This window comes from Mustelus asterias, chromosome 2 (genome assembly GCF_964213995.1).
Source record: "Mustelus asterias chromosome 2, sMusAst1.hap1.1, whole genome shotgun sequence".
In the NCBI taxonomy this organism is placed as follows: Eukaryota; Metazoa; Chordata; class Chondrichthyes; order Carcharhiniformes; family Triakidae; genus Mustelus; species Mustelus asterias.
This window is the reverse complement of record NC_135802.1, coordinates 83,033,040-83,047,114: the sequence shown is the minus strand read 5'-3', so window position 1 is coordinate 83,047,114 and position 14,075 is coordinate 83,033,040.

Below are 14,075 nucleotides of genomic sequence, written 5' to 3'. Positions count from 1 at the left end.
CAGAGATCCATCTGAGCCCGCCCCCACCCCCCCCCCCACACCTACCCACCCCACTCCGGCGGACGCCAGCGGAAGGCCAGGAAGGTGCTGCAGGCTCTCGAAGGACTGCAGGTCGGAAGGATGGTGAAGGGAGATCAGCGATCGAGGTAGGTTGGGGGTGTGCTCTGCCGAGGGGGGCCTGCCTCCGAGGGGGGTCCTATCCCAGGGGGGGGTCTGCAGAGGGGGGCCTGCCTCCGAGGGGGGTCCGATCCTGAGGGGGTGGGGTCTGCCAGGGTGGTTAGCGGGTGTGTCGGCGAAGGATGGTCGCGGAGAATGGGCTTCAGAGGTTCCCCTGCAGAATAGAAATCCATTTCGGATTTTTATTCGGCAGGTCGCTTGCAGCGCGGATCTGGAACGGACCAGAAGACGGTAAAGTGGGATTTGCCGGTACAGTTGGGCGCGCGGTTCATTAAGTCGATTTAAATGCATGCTAATGCATTTAAATCGTCGGGCCACCCCATTCGGGCGCAGACCGGACCCGCGCCTGAATCGGGTGTCGGTAAAGCCGCAATCTGCTCAGATCCGGGTGCAGATCGCATTAAAGGCCCGATGACTGACTTTACCGCGATTTTGCGCCCGAAAACGGGCGCGAATCTTTGGTAAAATAGGGCCCATAGAATCATAGAATCCCTACAGTGCAGAAGGAGGCCATTTGACCCATCAAGCCAGCACCGACAATAATTCCACCCAGGCCCTATCCCCCTAACTTCACATATTCACTCTACTAGTGTCTCTGGCACTAAGAGGCAATTTTAGCATGGCCAATCAATCTATCTTTCGATTGTGGGAGTAAACCGGAGAACCCAGAGGAAACCCACGCAGACATGGGTTTCGAACCACTAAGAACAAAGAACAAAGAAAAGTACAGCACAGGAACAGGCCCTTTGGCCCTCCAAGCCTGTGCCGATTGTGGTGCCCTAACTGAACTAAAGAAAAATCCTTCTGCCCTTAGTTGGTCCATATCCCTCTATTCCTTCCCCATTCAGACGCCCATCCAGATGCCTCTTAAATGTTGCTATTGTGCCTGCTTCCACCACTTCCTCTGGCAGCATGTTTCTCTGCATGAAAAACCTCCCCGCACATTTCCCTTAAACTTTCCCCGTCTCACCTTGAACCTGGGCCCCCTTGTAATTGATTCTTCCACCCTTGGTAAAAGCCTCTGACTATTCACCCTGTCTCATAATTTTGTAGACTTCTGTCAGGTCTCCCCTCAGCCTCCATCTTTCCAGTGAAAACAATCCTAGTTTATTCAACCTCTCCTCATAGTCAACACCCTCGAGTCCCGGCAACATCCTGGTGAACCTTCTTTGCACTCTCTCCAAAACTTTCACATCCTTCTGGTAGTGTGGCGACCAGAACTGCACACAATACTCCAAATGCGGCCTAACCAAGATTTTATATAGCTGCAACATGATTTCCCAACTCTTGTACTCAATGCCCTTGCTGATGAAGGCAACTACAAGGCACCCTGGAGGAATCAGTCGCTTATTTTAACACCACAGAATACAAAATGGAGAGCAGAGTAAAAATAGCTGTGGGCTGGTTTTCAACTTGTTTTGTGCGACTGTCAGGGATGAATTTCAATCCCATGTGTTGACACTAGAGTCTCTGTAAGGACAGAATGCCACCTGCAGAGACACTTTTTTCTCTGTGTGGCTAGTGCAGCACTGGACAACGTTAATTATTCTCTTTTTTTTCTGGTCACAAGCAGGATGAACATTTACTGAAGAAAATTCATTGCTAAAAACCAAAAGCCGTGATTACAGTTAACCGGAAATTCCACATGATTTTCTTCATAGATATTTTTGGATGCCTTATTGTCATAACTCTGGAATCTTCCCATGATATAAATGGAGATGATTCTGTAGCACATGGCAAGCATGATAAACCAAAATGGTTTATTTAAAGTGGCCCTGTGTTGCATAAGCACAGTGCTGTTGGCGTTAAATGACATTCACTTGCTAATGTCGGTGTTTAATCAATTACCATAATTAAGCCAAACAATCAATTTTTCAATTAACAAACCACAGAATTTGGACTGTCATTTAAATATTTGCATGTACTGGAATGACATTTGGCATGCTGGCAGCATTATGACTATCATCTGCTGGAATGGGCATTGTGACTGTCTGGTGGCCATTTGTTCAAATGCTTTATCATCAAGATGATAATTGTCATTTAAGACAACAGTTGCTCGGTGAAGCAACAAAGCAATCACATGCAGGTGAATCTTGTGTTGTTTGTCACTGCAAGAAGGGAATGGTTAACACAGTGCAACATCAGCATCTATTTAGTATAATTTTAAAGTTTTGAATAGATGCAATGCACCACCACCTTATAAGATTCAAGTTTTTTTTTTCCTTTTGCCAATTAAGCGTTTCATTGGTAAATAGTGTGTGTGAAAATAATCATCGGTTCACTATCTGTGACTCCATAATTGGCCATGTCAGCCATCTTTCCAAATTCAGAGGGGTAATGAATGCAAATCTTCCATTTTATTCTGCATTCCAAAGTACAAAGAAGAATGTCAGCCACACTGCATCAATCAACACAGAGTATTTTAAGTCTGTGAATCCACTTTATAAATTCTATGATTGGAAAGTGCCCACCATCTAAAGATGATGAAAGTGAAATGTGCGCTTTTAGTAGATGTTTCTCTGCACTTTAGTTCCCAATGCAGTGTTTTATATAGTCAGTGACTGGCTCAGATCTTATTGAAAGCAAATAATTCCCTGCTGAATGGTTTCTGTCTCCCGACATATCCAAATCTTAAAATGTTGTGAAATGGGCTTTCATTCAAAAGTGTCAATAAGCTTTCATTTGGAAGAGGTTTCCTCTTCAGCTGCTTTTATGATGAAAAGAAAGAAAGGCTTGCATTTATATAGCACCTTTCATGATCCCAGGATATCCTAAAGCCGATGAGATACTTTTGAAGTAATCACTGTTGTAGTGATGCCTTTCTTTGGATCCGGGCAGCTCAGTGCCATAAGCCAACTTGCCAACATTTCTGCTGCTCAATCTGATTAAGTAGGCCAGCAGCAGAATTGTAAAATGGATAGTCTGCATAAAAAATAATATTAATTACAGGGAGCAACTTACAGACAGGCCCACAGAATCTGACTTAAACTGATAGCATAACTTTTGTCAATACTTACATTGAACGTAATTGTTCACAAAATATTTTCTCATTGTTCATTTTTATCTTCTCCTGTCACAACAGTGCCAGGTTACATTGGGTTACAGTACAAATCTGTTGATCATCTTACATTACCTCATCAAAGGCTTGTCCCTACACATGAGAGCAGACAGTGGCTCCAGGCTATTCCATCATGGGACAATCACAGTTGATCGAGGTCCCATCCTGTCCCAGTGTCCACATACACCTTACCTTCGATGTTTCCACCGCATTGTTCCACCGTAGCAAGCGGAGAGGGAGCGATTCGAGTAAGAAGAGCTGAAGGTACGAGACTTTGATTTTTACATTACTTTTTGTTGGAGTTTTTTTTTCTAATACAACAGGAAACAGGAAACCAGAAGTAGGCCATGGAGAGGCCTGGGAAGGTTTTTGCCCAATAAATTTGAACGGGGAGGAAACCCGAGTTACTGAACCTGTAGTGTGTCCCACCCTCCCCCCTTCTCTAACCTAAAAAAAAGACCCGGAGTGAGAGCATTTTTTTTTCAATCCTTCGTTTCCGCAAGTTATCGAGGGGGGATGTCAGGGAAGGCAGTGCAATGTTCCTCCTGCAGAATGTTTGAGGTGAGGGACACCGTCAGTGTCCCTGCTGATTTCACCTGTGGGAAGTGCAACCATCTACAGCTCCTCAAAAATCACGTTAGGGAACTGGAACGGGAGCTGGATGAACTTCGGATCATTCAGGAGGCAGAGATGGCCATAGATAGAAGCTTTGGGGATATAGTTACGCCGAAGAATCAAGATAGATGGGTAACGGTGAGAGGGGCTGGGAAGAAGCAGTCAGTACAAGAATCCCCTGTGGTCGTTCCCCTCGGCAACAAGTATACTGCTTTGGATACTGCTGAGGGGGACAACCTACCAGTGGTGGGCCACGGTGACCGGATCTCCAGCACTGAGTCCGTCCCTGTGGCTCAGAAGGGAAGGGGGGGAGCAGGAGAGCAATAGTTATTGGGGACTCGATAGTTAGAGGGATAGATAAGAGGTTCTGAGGCAGCGGAAGAGACTCACGGATGGTATGTTGCCTCCCGGGTGCCAAGGTCCGTGACGTCTCGGACCGTGTTTTCAGGATCCTTAAGGGGAGAGGGAACAGTCACAAGTCGTGGTACACATCGGTACCAACGACATAGGTAAGAGAAGGGACGGGGATTTAAAACAGGAATTTAGGGAGCTGGGGTGGAAGCTGAGAGCCAGGACAAACCATGTTGTCATCTCTGGTTTGTTGCCGGTGCCACATGCTAGTGAGTTGAGGAACAGGGAGAGAGTGCAGATAAACACGTGGCTGCAGGGATGGTGTAGGAGGGAGGGTTTCCGTTACGTGGATAATTGGAGCACATTCTGGGGAAGGTGGGACCTGTACAAACAGGACGGGTTGCACCTGAACCAGAGGGGCACCAACATCCTGGGAGGGAAATTTGCTACGGCTCTTCGGGGGGATTTAAACTAATTTGTCAGGGGGATGGGAAAACGAGCTGTAGTCCAGAAGCCAGTGTTGAGTGTAGTGAGGTACTGAGGAGAGAATCAAGGTCGCAGGAGTGTACCGGCAGACAGGAAGGTGGGTTGAAGTGTGTCTACTTCAATGCAAGGAGAATCCAGAATAAGGTAGGTGAGCTTGCAGCGTGGATTGGTGCTTGGGATTACGATGTGGAGGCCATTACAGAGACATGGTTAGAACAGAGACAGGAATGGTTGTTATAAGTTCCGGGGTATAGATGTTTCAGTAGGAGTAGGGAAGGTGGTAAAAGAGGTGGAGGAGTAGCATTGTTTATCAAGGATAGTTTAACGGCTGCAGAAAGGCAGTTCGAAGGGGATCTGCCTACTGAGGTAATATGGGCTGAAGTTAGGAGTTTTCTATAGGCCCCCAAATAGTAATAGAGGTGTGGAGGAAGAAATTGCAAAGCAGATTATGGATAGGTGCGGAGGTCACAGGGTAGTTGTCATGGGTGACTTTAACTTTCCAAATATTGGTTGGAACCTTTATAGGTCGAATAGTTCGGATGGGGCAGTTTTTGTACAGTGTGTGCAGGAGGGTTTCCTGACACAATATGTGGATAGGCCGACAAGAGGTGGGGTGATGCGCGTTATCATACACGAGGCTTGATGCTCAGGAAATAAAGGCTTTTATTTGCTGTAACAAAGCAGCTACCAATTATATACACGATCCCAGACTGAGGGGTCCCAGCCAGAGCAGGGACCTTTATACCTCTCCCAGGAGGCGGAGCCCGACTGGGATGTACCACAATACAACAATACAAAGGTGTAACAACCCCACCCTAACCCCAACAGCAACAAGTGGAACAACCCATCCCTAACCCAACAGCAACATATGTACATACTTGTAGTACTGGCCAGCCCCTGGCTCAGTACTATCCAGTGGGAACCAACGATGGTTCACCACATTCACCCCTTCTTTGAAAACAAAGGCCGGCGGGGTACAGAAACAGAATAATTTGTCATCAGTCTATAAGTTCAGACGGTCAGGGGGACCGCACCGTCGTTGCGATCTCCTCAATACCAGCGGTGACACCGGAGTAGGCACTTGCGGTGGCGTTCTCCCCAAGGCGATGTCCAGCTGTTCCTCCACAGACTCACGGGCCGGTTGACCCTGAGGTGACGGTAATCCATGGAGTCCCAACAGGCCCTGAAGTGGCGACCATCCTCTGGACTCAGGCAAGCTGTACACAGGAGTAAAAGGGTTAAGCAATGGTCCCGATGCTGCCCGCGCCGTGTCCGGGGGGGGAAACGAGAGTAATGGGGTTTGTAACAGGGGGTATGGGAGCGACAGGGGTTGCTACGTCCCCTGCTGGCGCCAGGTCTCGGATCGAGACCGTGTCCTCTTGCCCGTCAGGGTATGCCACATAGGCATACTGAGGGTTGGCGTGGAGGAGATGGACCTGTTCGACCAACGGGTCGGACTTGCGGGCCCTTACATGTCGCCGCAGGAGGACAGGTCCTGAGTACGTCAACCAAGATGGTAATGAGGTCCCCGAGGAAGACTTCCGAGGGAATGAAAACATCCTCTCATGGGGAGTAGCGTTGGTTGCCGTACACAGGAGTGAGCGAATAGAATGGAGCGCATCAGGGAGCACCTCTTGCCAGCGGGAGACTGGAAGACTTTTTGACTTCAACGCCAGTAAGACAGCCTTCCAGACTGTAGCATTCTCGCGTTCCACCTGTCCGTTACCCCTAGGGTTGTAGCTCGTGGTCCTACTCGAGGCAATCCCGTATGAGAGCAGGTATTGCCTCAAGTCATCGCTCATGAACGATGAGCCCCTGTCGCTGTGAATGTAGCCGGGGTACCCGAACAGGGTTAAAAGATCACGGAATGCCTTGATAACCGTGGCAGCGGATGTATCAGAGCAGGGAACAACAAAAGGGAACCTAGAGTACTCGTCAATGATGTTGAGGAAGTACACATTCCGATCTGTTGAGGGAAGGGGGCCCTTAAAATCGACACTCAGTCTCTCGAAGGGATGAGTGGCCTTGACTAAATGTGCCCGGTCAGGTCGGTAAAAGTGCGGTTTGCATTCCGCGCATACCCGACAGCTTCTTGTTATGGACCTGACGTCCTCCACCGAGTAGGGCAGATTGCGGGCTTTTATAAAGTGGTAGAGCCGAGTGACCCCAGGATGGCATAGGTCATTATGGAGAGCCTGCAAACGGTCCTCCTGTATACTGGCGCATGTTCCACGCGAGAGGGCATCCGAGGGCTCATTGAGTTTCCCTGGACGATACATGATGTCATAGTTATAGGTGGAGAGTTCAATTCTCCACCGCAAGATCTTGTCATTCTTGATCTTGCCCCTCTGCGTGTTATTAAACATGAACGCCACGGACTGCTGGTCCGTGATCAGGGTGAACCGTTTTCCCGCCAAGTAATGGCGCCAGTGCCTGACGGCCTCCACAATGGCCTGGGCCTCCTTTTCCACCGCTGAATGCCGAATTTCGGGGCCTTGGAGGGTGCGGGGAAAAAAATGCGACAGGCCTGCCCGCCTGGTTAAGTGTGGCGGCCAGGGCGAAATCAGATGCATCACTCTCCACCTGAAAGGGGATGGACTCATCAACCGCATGCATCGTAGCTTTCGCGATGTCGGCTTTCAATTTATCAAAGGCCAATCGGGCCTCTGGCGTTAGGGGAAAAGAGGTGGACTTAATGAGCGGACGGGCTTTGTCCGCGTAATTGGGAACCCACTGCGCGTAATAAGAGAAGAAGCCTAAGCATCTTCTCAGTGCTTTTGCACTCGTGGGCAGAGGAAGTTCAGAAAGGGGGCGCATACGGTCTGGATCAGGGCCAATGACCCCGTTTTCCACCACATATCCTAGGATGGCTAAACGGCGCGTACGAAACACACACTTCTCCCTGTTGTAGGTCAGGTTCAGGCGAGATGCAGTGCGTAGGAAATTCAGGAGATTCGTGTCGTGGTCCTGCTGGTCATGGCCGCAGATGGTGACATTATCCAGGTACGGGAAGGTAGCCCGCAGCCCGTTCTGGTCCACCATTCGGTCCATAGCACGCTGGAAGACCGAGACCCCATTGGTGACACCAAAGGGAACCCTGAGAAAGTGATACAAGCGACCATCCGCCTCAAAAGCCGTGTATTGTTGGTCCTCTGGGCGAATGGGGAGTTGGTGGTAGGCAGACTTGAGGTCTATGGTGGAGAACACCCGGTACTGCGCAATCTGATTGACCATGTCAGATATGCACGGGAGAGGATACGCATCCAGCTGCGTGTATCTATTAATGGTCTGACTATAGTCAATGACCATCCGAGGTTTGTTCCCGCTCTTGACCACCATGACCTGTGCTCTCCACGGACTAGCGCTGGGTTGTATGATCCTTTCTTTGAGGAGCCGCTGAACCTCAGGTCGAATGAAGATCCGATCCTCAGCGCTGTAACGCCTACTCTTAGTCGCAATGGGCTTGCAGCCTGGCACAAGATTCTGGAACAGGGAGGATGTGGTGATCTTCAGCGTCGAGAGGCTACAGGCAATTTGGAGGCGTTGGGCAATTTGGAGGCTGCTGTTCTCCCACTGAAAGCGAAGGGAGTGGCCCACCGTACTGTAGGGTTACACTCCTCAAGTGGACCATGAAGTTTAGTCCGAGAAGTATTGGCGCGCAAAGGTGCGGCAACACTAGGAGCTTGAAACGCTTGTAAACTGTGCCTTGCACCGTTTAAGTTACCACGCAACTCCCTAGCACGGTGACATACCAGGACCTCGATGCCATAGAAATTGTCTGTTTGACAGGTTGAATCCCTAGTCCACACCGCTTCACAGCGTCTGGGTGGATAAAGCTCTCAGTGCTCCCGCTGTCAAACAGACAATAAATCAAGTGGTCATTTACCTTAATTTCCATCATAGATTTGTCAAGTCTATGAGGCTTGGCCTGGTCCAGAATGATCGACGCCACCGTTGGTTCATGAACGCCACTGCATGCAGCTGAAATTGACGCAGATGACCCCTGCTGGTCGTTCGCGGTCGGTGCCGACCAACATGGCCGCTCCCATAGGTCGCACGTGGGTGATGGCGCCAAACTCAGCGACCCCTGGTGGTCACACATCTCCGACTCCGTCGACCGTAATGGCGTTGTCCTGGCCTTGCACGTGGAGGAAACCCTCGACGATTTCGACGACGAAGAACCGGGCTCTGAGGAATCGCAGGCCGCACTGCTGTTCCTAGATTTGGATCGGCACACTTTCGAATAGTGCCCCTTCTTACCGCAGGCGGAGCACAACACAGCTTTAGCGGGACACCGTCGCCGAGTATGCTTCGCTCCCCCACAGAAGTAACACCGCGGGCCGCCCGGAGCTGCTGCCATCGTCTGGCCCGAATGTGAGCACGCCATTACGCAGCATTTCGAACCCGAGGGACGAGGAGGGATTGGCGACTGCTCCTGCCACGTTGTCTCCACGTGGTCTTCAGGATACAATACTAGGCCTTTGGAGGCCGTCTCCAGCATCTCCGCTAGCTCTATTGCCTGGGTAAGGTCAAGGTTACCTTTCTCCAGTAGTTTGAGTCGAATGTACGACGATCCGACCGACTCCCACCACAAACGCATCTCGTGCGAGGTCGTTCATACTCTGCTCAGCCGACACAGCTTTGCAGTTACAGCCCCTGGCTAGCTGTAGGAGCTCGTTCGCATATTCCTCCATCGTTTCGCCAGACTGCCGTCGTCGAGTGGCTAAGAGGTAACGAGCGTGTATTTCATTGGGCGGTTTGATATAACACTTCTTCAGAAGCTCGAGGGCCTTTGTATAATCGGTGGCCGCACGGATCGCGAGGTAGACAGTGTCGCTTACCCTCGCATGGAGGACCCGGAGTCTGTCATCATCTGTGGTGACCGCTGCGGAGGCTGCCAGGTAGTCTTCGAAACACTTCAGCCAGTGGTCGAAGTTGTTAGAGGCGCCCACCACATGTGGATCTAGTGTAAGGCGTTCAGGCTTTAGTATCTGCTCCATACTCTCTTTTTTTTTCTTCGACGAGAGTTTACTTACAGCAAATAAAATTGATGCGCGTTATCATACACGAGGCTTGATGCTCAGGAAATAAAGGCTTTTATTTGCTGTAACAAAGCAGCTACCAATTATATACACGATCCCAGACTGAAGGGGTCCCGGCCAGAGCAGGGACCTTTATACCTCTCCCAGGAGGCGGAGCCCGACTGGGATGTACCACGATACAACAATACAAAGGTGTAACAACCCCACCCTAACCCCAACAGCAACAAGTGGAACAACCCATCCCTAACTCAACAGCAACATATGTACATACTTGTAGTACTGGCCAGCCCCTGGCTCAGTACTATCATAGAAACCCTACAGTGCAGAAGGAGGCCATTCGGCCCATCGAGTCTGCACCGACCACAATCCCACCCAGGCCCTACCCCCACATATTTTATCCGCTAATCCCTTTAACCTACGGATCCCAGGACACTAAGGGGCAATTTCTAACCTGGCCAATCAACCTAACCCGCACATCTTTGGACTGTGGGAGGAAACCGGAGCACCCGGAGAAAACCCACGCAGACACGAGGAGAATGTGCAAACTCCACACAGACAATGTGCAAACTCCACACAGACAGTGACCCGAGCCGGGAATCGAACCTGGGACCCTGGAGCTGTGAAGCAGCAGTGCTAACAACTGTGCTACTGTGCCGCCCCAGTGGGAACCAATGATGGTTCACCACATGGGGCTACTTTGGATTTGGTACTGGGTAATAAACCAGGCCAAGTGTTAGATTTGTTTGTGGGAGAGCACATGGGAAATACGGTGTCTTTCACTATTGCAATGGAGAGGGATAGGGCCATATGGCAGGGCAAGGTTTATAATTGGGGGAGGGATAATTATGATGCGATTAGGCGGGAATTAGGGAGCATAAGATGGGAACATAAACTGTCAGGGAAAGGCACAAATGAAAAGTGGAGCTTGTTCATGGAACAAATACTGCGTGTCCTTGATAGCTATGTCCCTGTCAGGCAGGGAGGGAATGGAAGAGTGAGGGGACCATGGTTCACAAAAGAGGTTGAATGTCTTGTCAAGAGGAAAAGGGAAGCGTATGTCAGGATGAGAAAACAGGGTTCAATTGGGTCGCTTGAGGGTTACAAGGTAGCAAGGAATGAGCTAAAAAAAAGGGCTTAGGAGAGCGAGGAGGGGGCATGAGAAGTCTTTGGTGGGTCGGATTGAGGAAAACCCCAAAACTTTTTACTCTTATGTGAGAAGTAATAGAATGACCAGGGTGAGGTTAGGGCCGGTCAAGGACAGTCGTGGGATCTTGTGCATGGAGTCAGAAGAGATAGGAGAGGCGATGAATGAATACTTTTCTTCAGTGTTCACCAAGGAGAGGGGCCATGTTTTTGAGGATAAGAATGTGATAGAGGCTGATAGGCTGGAGGAGGTAGATGTCCTGAGGGAAGATGTATTAGCAATTTTGAAAAATCTGAGGGTCGATTAAGTCCCCTGGGCCAGATGGCGTATATCCTAGGATTCTTTGGGAGGCAAGGGATGAGGTTTCAGAGCCTTTGGCTTTGATCTTTCGGTCCTCACTGTCCACGGGGATAGTGCCAGAGGACTGGAGAGTGGCGAATGTTGTTCCTCTGTTCAAGAAAGGAAATAGGAATGACCCTGCTAATTATAGGCCGGTTAGTCTTACTTCGGTGGTCGGTAAGTTAATGGAAAAGGTCCTGAGGGATAGGATTTATGACCATTTGGAAAGATGCAGCTTAATCCGGGATAGTCAACATGGATTCATGAAGGGTAAGTCTTGCCTCACAAATTTGATTGAATTCTTTGAGGAAGTAATTAGGTGTGTAGATGAAGATAGAGCAGTTGATTTCATATACATGGATTTTAGTAAGGCGTTTGATAAGGTTCCCCATGGTCGGCTCATGAAGAAGGTAAGGAGGTGTGGGATAGAGGGAGATTTGGCTGATTGGATAAGTAACTGGCTATCTCATAGAAGTGGAGATGCCGGCGTTGGACTGGGGTGAACACAGTAAGAAGTCTCACAACACCAGGTTAAAGTCCAACAGGTTTATTTGGTAGCAAATACCATAAGCTTTCGGAGCGCTGCTCCTTCGTCAGATGGAGTGGAAATGTGCTCTCAAACAGTGCACAGCGACACAACATCAAGTTACAGAATACTGATTAGAATGCGAATCCCTAAAGCCAGCCAGGTCTTAAAGGTACAGACAATGTGGATGGAGGGAACATTAAACACAGGTGAAAGAGATGTGTATTGTCTCCAGACAGAACAGCTAGTGAGATTCTGCAAGCCCAGGAGGCAAGCTGTGGGGGTTACTGATAATGTGACATAAATCCAACATCCCGGTTTAGGCCGTCCTCATGTGTGCGGAACTTGGCTATCAGTTTCTGCTCAGCAACTCTGCGCTGTCGTGTGTCGTGAAGGCCGCCTTGGAGAACGCTTACCTGAAGATCCAAGGCTGATACAGACATCAAGTTTCTACAATTCAGCCTTGGATCTTCAGGTAAGCGTTCTCCAAGGCGGCCTTCACGACACACGACAGCGCAGAGTCGCTGAGCAGAAACTGATAGCCAAGTTCCGCACACATGAGGACGGCATAAACCGGGATGTTGGATTTATGTCACATTATCAGTAACCCCCACAGCTTGCCTCCTGGGCTTGCAGAATCTCACTAGCTGTTCTGTCTGGAGACAATACATATCTCTTTAACCTGTGTTTAATGTTCCCTCCACCCACATTGTCTGTACCTTTAAGACCTGGCTGGCTTTAGGGATTCGCATTCTAATCAGTATTCTGTAACTTGATGTTGTGTCGCTGTGCACTGTTTGAGAGCACATTTCCACTCCATCTGACGAAGGAGCAGCGCTCCGAAAGCTTATGGTATTTGCTACCAAATAAACCTGTTGGACTTTAACCTGGTGTTGTGAGACTTCTTACTGTGTAGCACATAGAAAGAAGTTTAACAACACCAGGTTAAAGTCCAACAGGTTTATTTGGTAGCAAAAGCCCACAAGCTTTCGGAGCTGCAAGCCCCTTCTTCAGGTGAGTGGGAATTCTGTTCACAAACAGAGCATATAAAGACACAGACTTAATTTACATGAATAATGGTTGGAATGCGAATACTTACAACTAATCAAGTCTTTAAGAAACAAAACAATGTGAGTGGAGAGAGCATCAAGACAGGCTAAAAAGATGTGTATTGTCTCCAGACAAGACAGCCAGTGAAACTCTGTGGGGGTTACAAATAGTGGGACATGAACCCAATATCCCGGTTGAGACCGTCCTCGTGTGTGCGGAACTTGGCTATCAGTTTCTGCTCAGCGACTCTGCGCCGTCGTGTGTCGCGAAGGCCGCCTTGGAGAACGCTTACCCGAATATCAGAGGCCGAATGCCCGTGACCGCTGAAGTGCTCCCCAACAGGAAGAGAACAGTCTTGCCTGGTGATTGTCGAGCGGTGTTCATTCATCCGTTGTCACAGCGTCTGCATAGTTTCCCCAATGTACCATGCCTCGGGACATCCTTTCTTGCAGCGTATCAGGTAGACAACGTTGGCCGAGTTGCAAGAGTATGTACCGTGTACCGTGAACATCACCCAAGCACAACGTAACGCCATCCACGCTCTCAAGACCAACCGCAACATTGTCATCAAACCAGCAGACAAAGTAGGGGCCATCGTCATACTGAACAGAACGGATTACTGCAAAGAAGTGTACCGACAACTAAACAACGAGGAACACTACAGACAGTTACCTGCAGATCCGACCAAAGAACACACCCGTCAACTCAACACTCTGATCAAGACCTTTGATCCGGACCTTCACAACACCCTCCGTGCTCTCATCCCACGTACTCCCCGCGTTGAAGATCTCTACTGCCTCCCGAAGATACACAAGGTAAACACACCCGGCCGTCCCATCGTATCGGGCAATGGGACCCTGTGCGAGAACCTCTCCGGCTATGTCGAGGGCATCCTGAAACCCATTGTACAAAGAACCCCCAGCTTTTGTCGCGACACGACGGACTTCCTACAGAAACTCGGCACACATGGAGCAGTTGAACCAGGAGCGCTCCTCGTCACAATGGATGTCTCGGCACTCAACACCAGCATCCCCCATGACGATGGCATTGCTGCAACGGCCTCAGTGCTCAGCGCCAACAACTGCCAGTTTCCAGATGCAATTTTACATCTCATCCGCATCATCCTGGACCACAATATCTTCACCTTCAACAACCAGTTCTTCATCCAGACACACGGAACAGCCATGGGGATCAATTTTGCACCTCAATATGCCAACATCTTCATGCACAGGTTCGAACAAGACTTCTTCAGCGTGCTCACCCTGGAGAACGACGGCTCCATTGTCT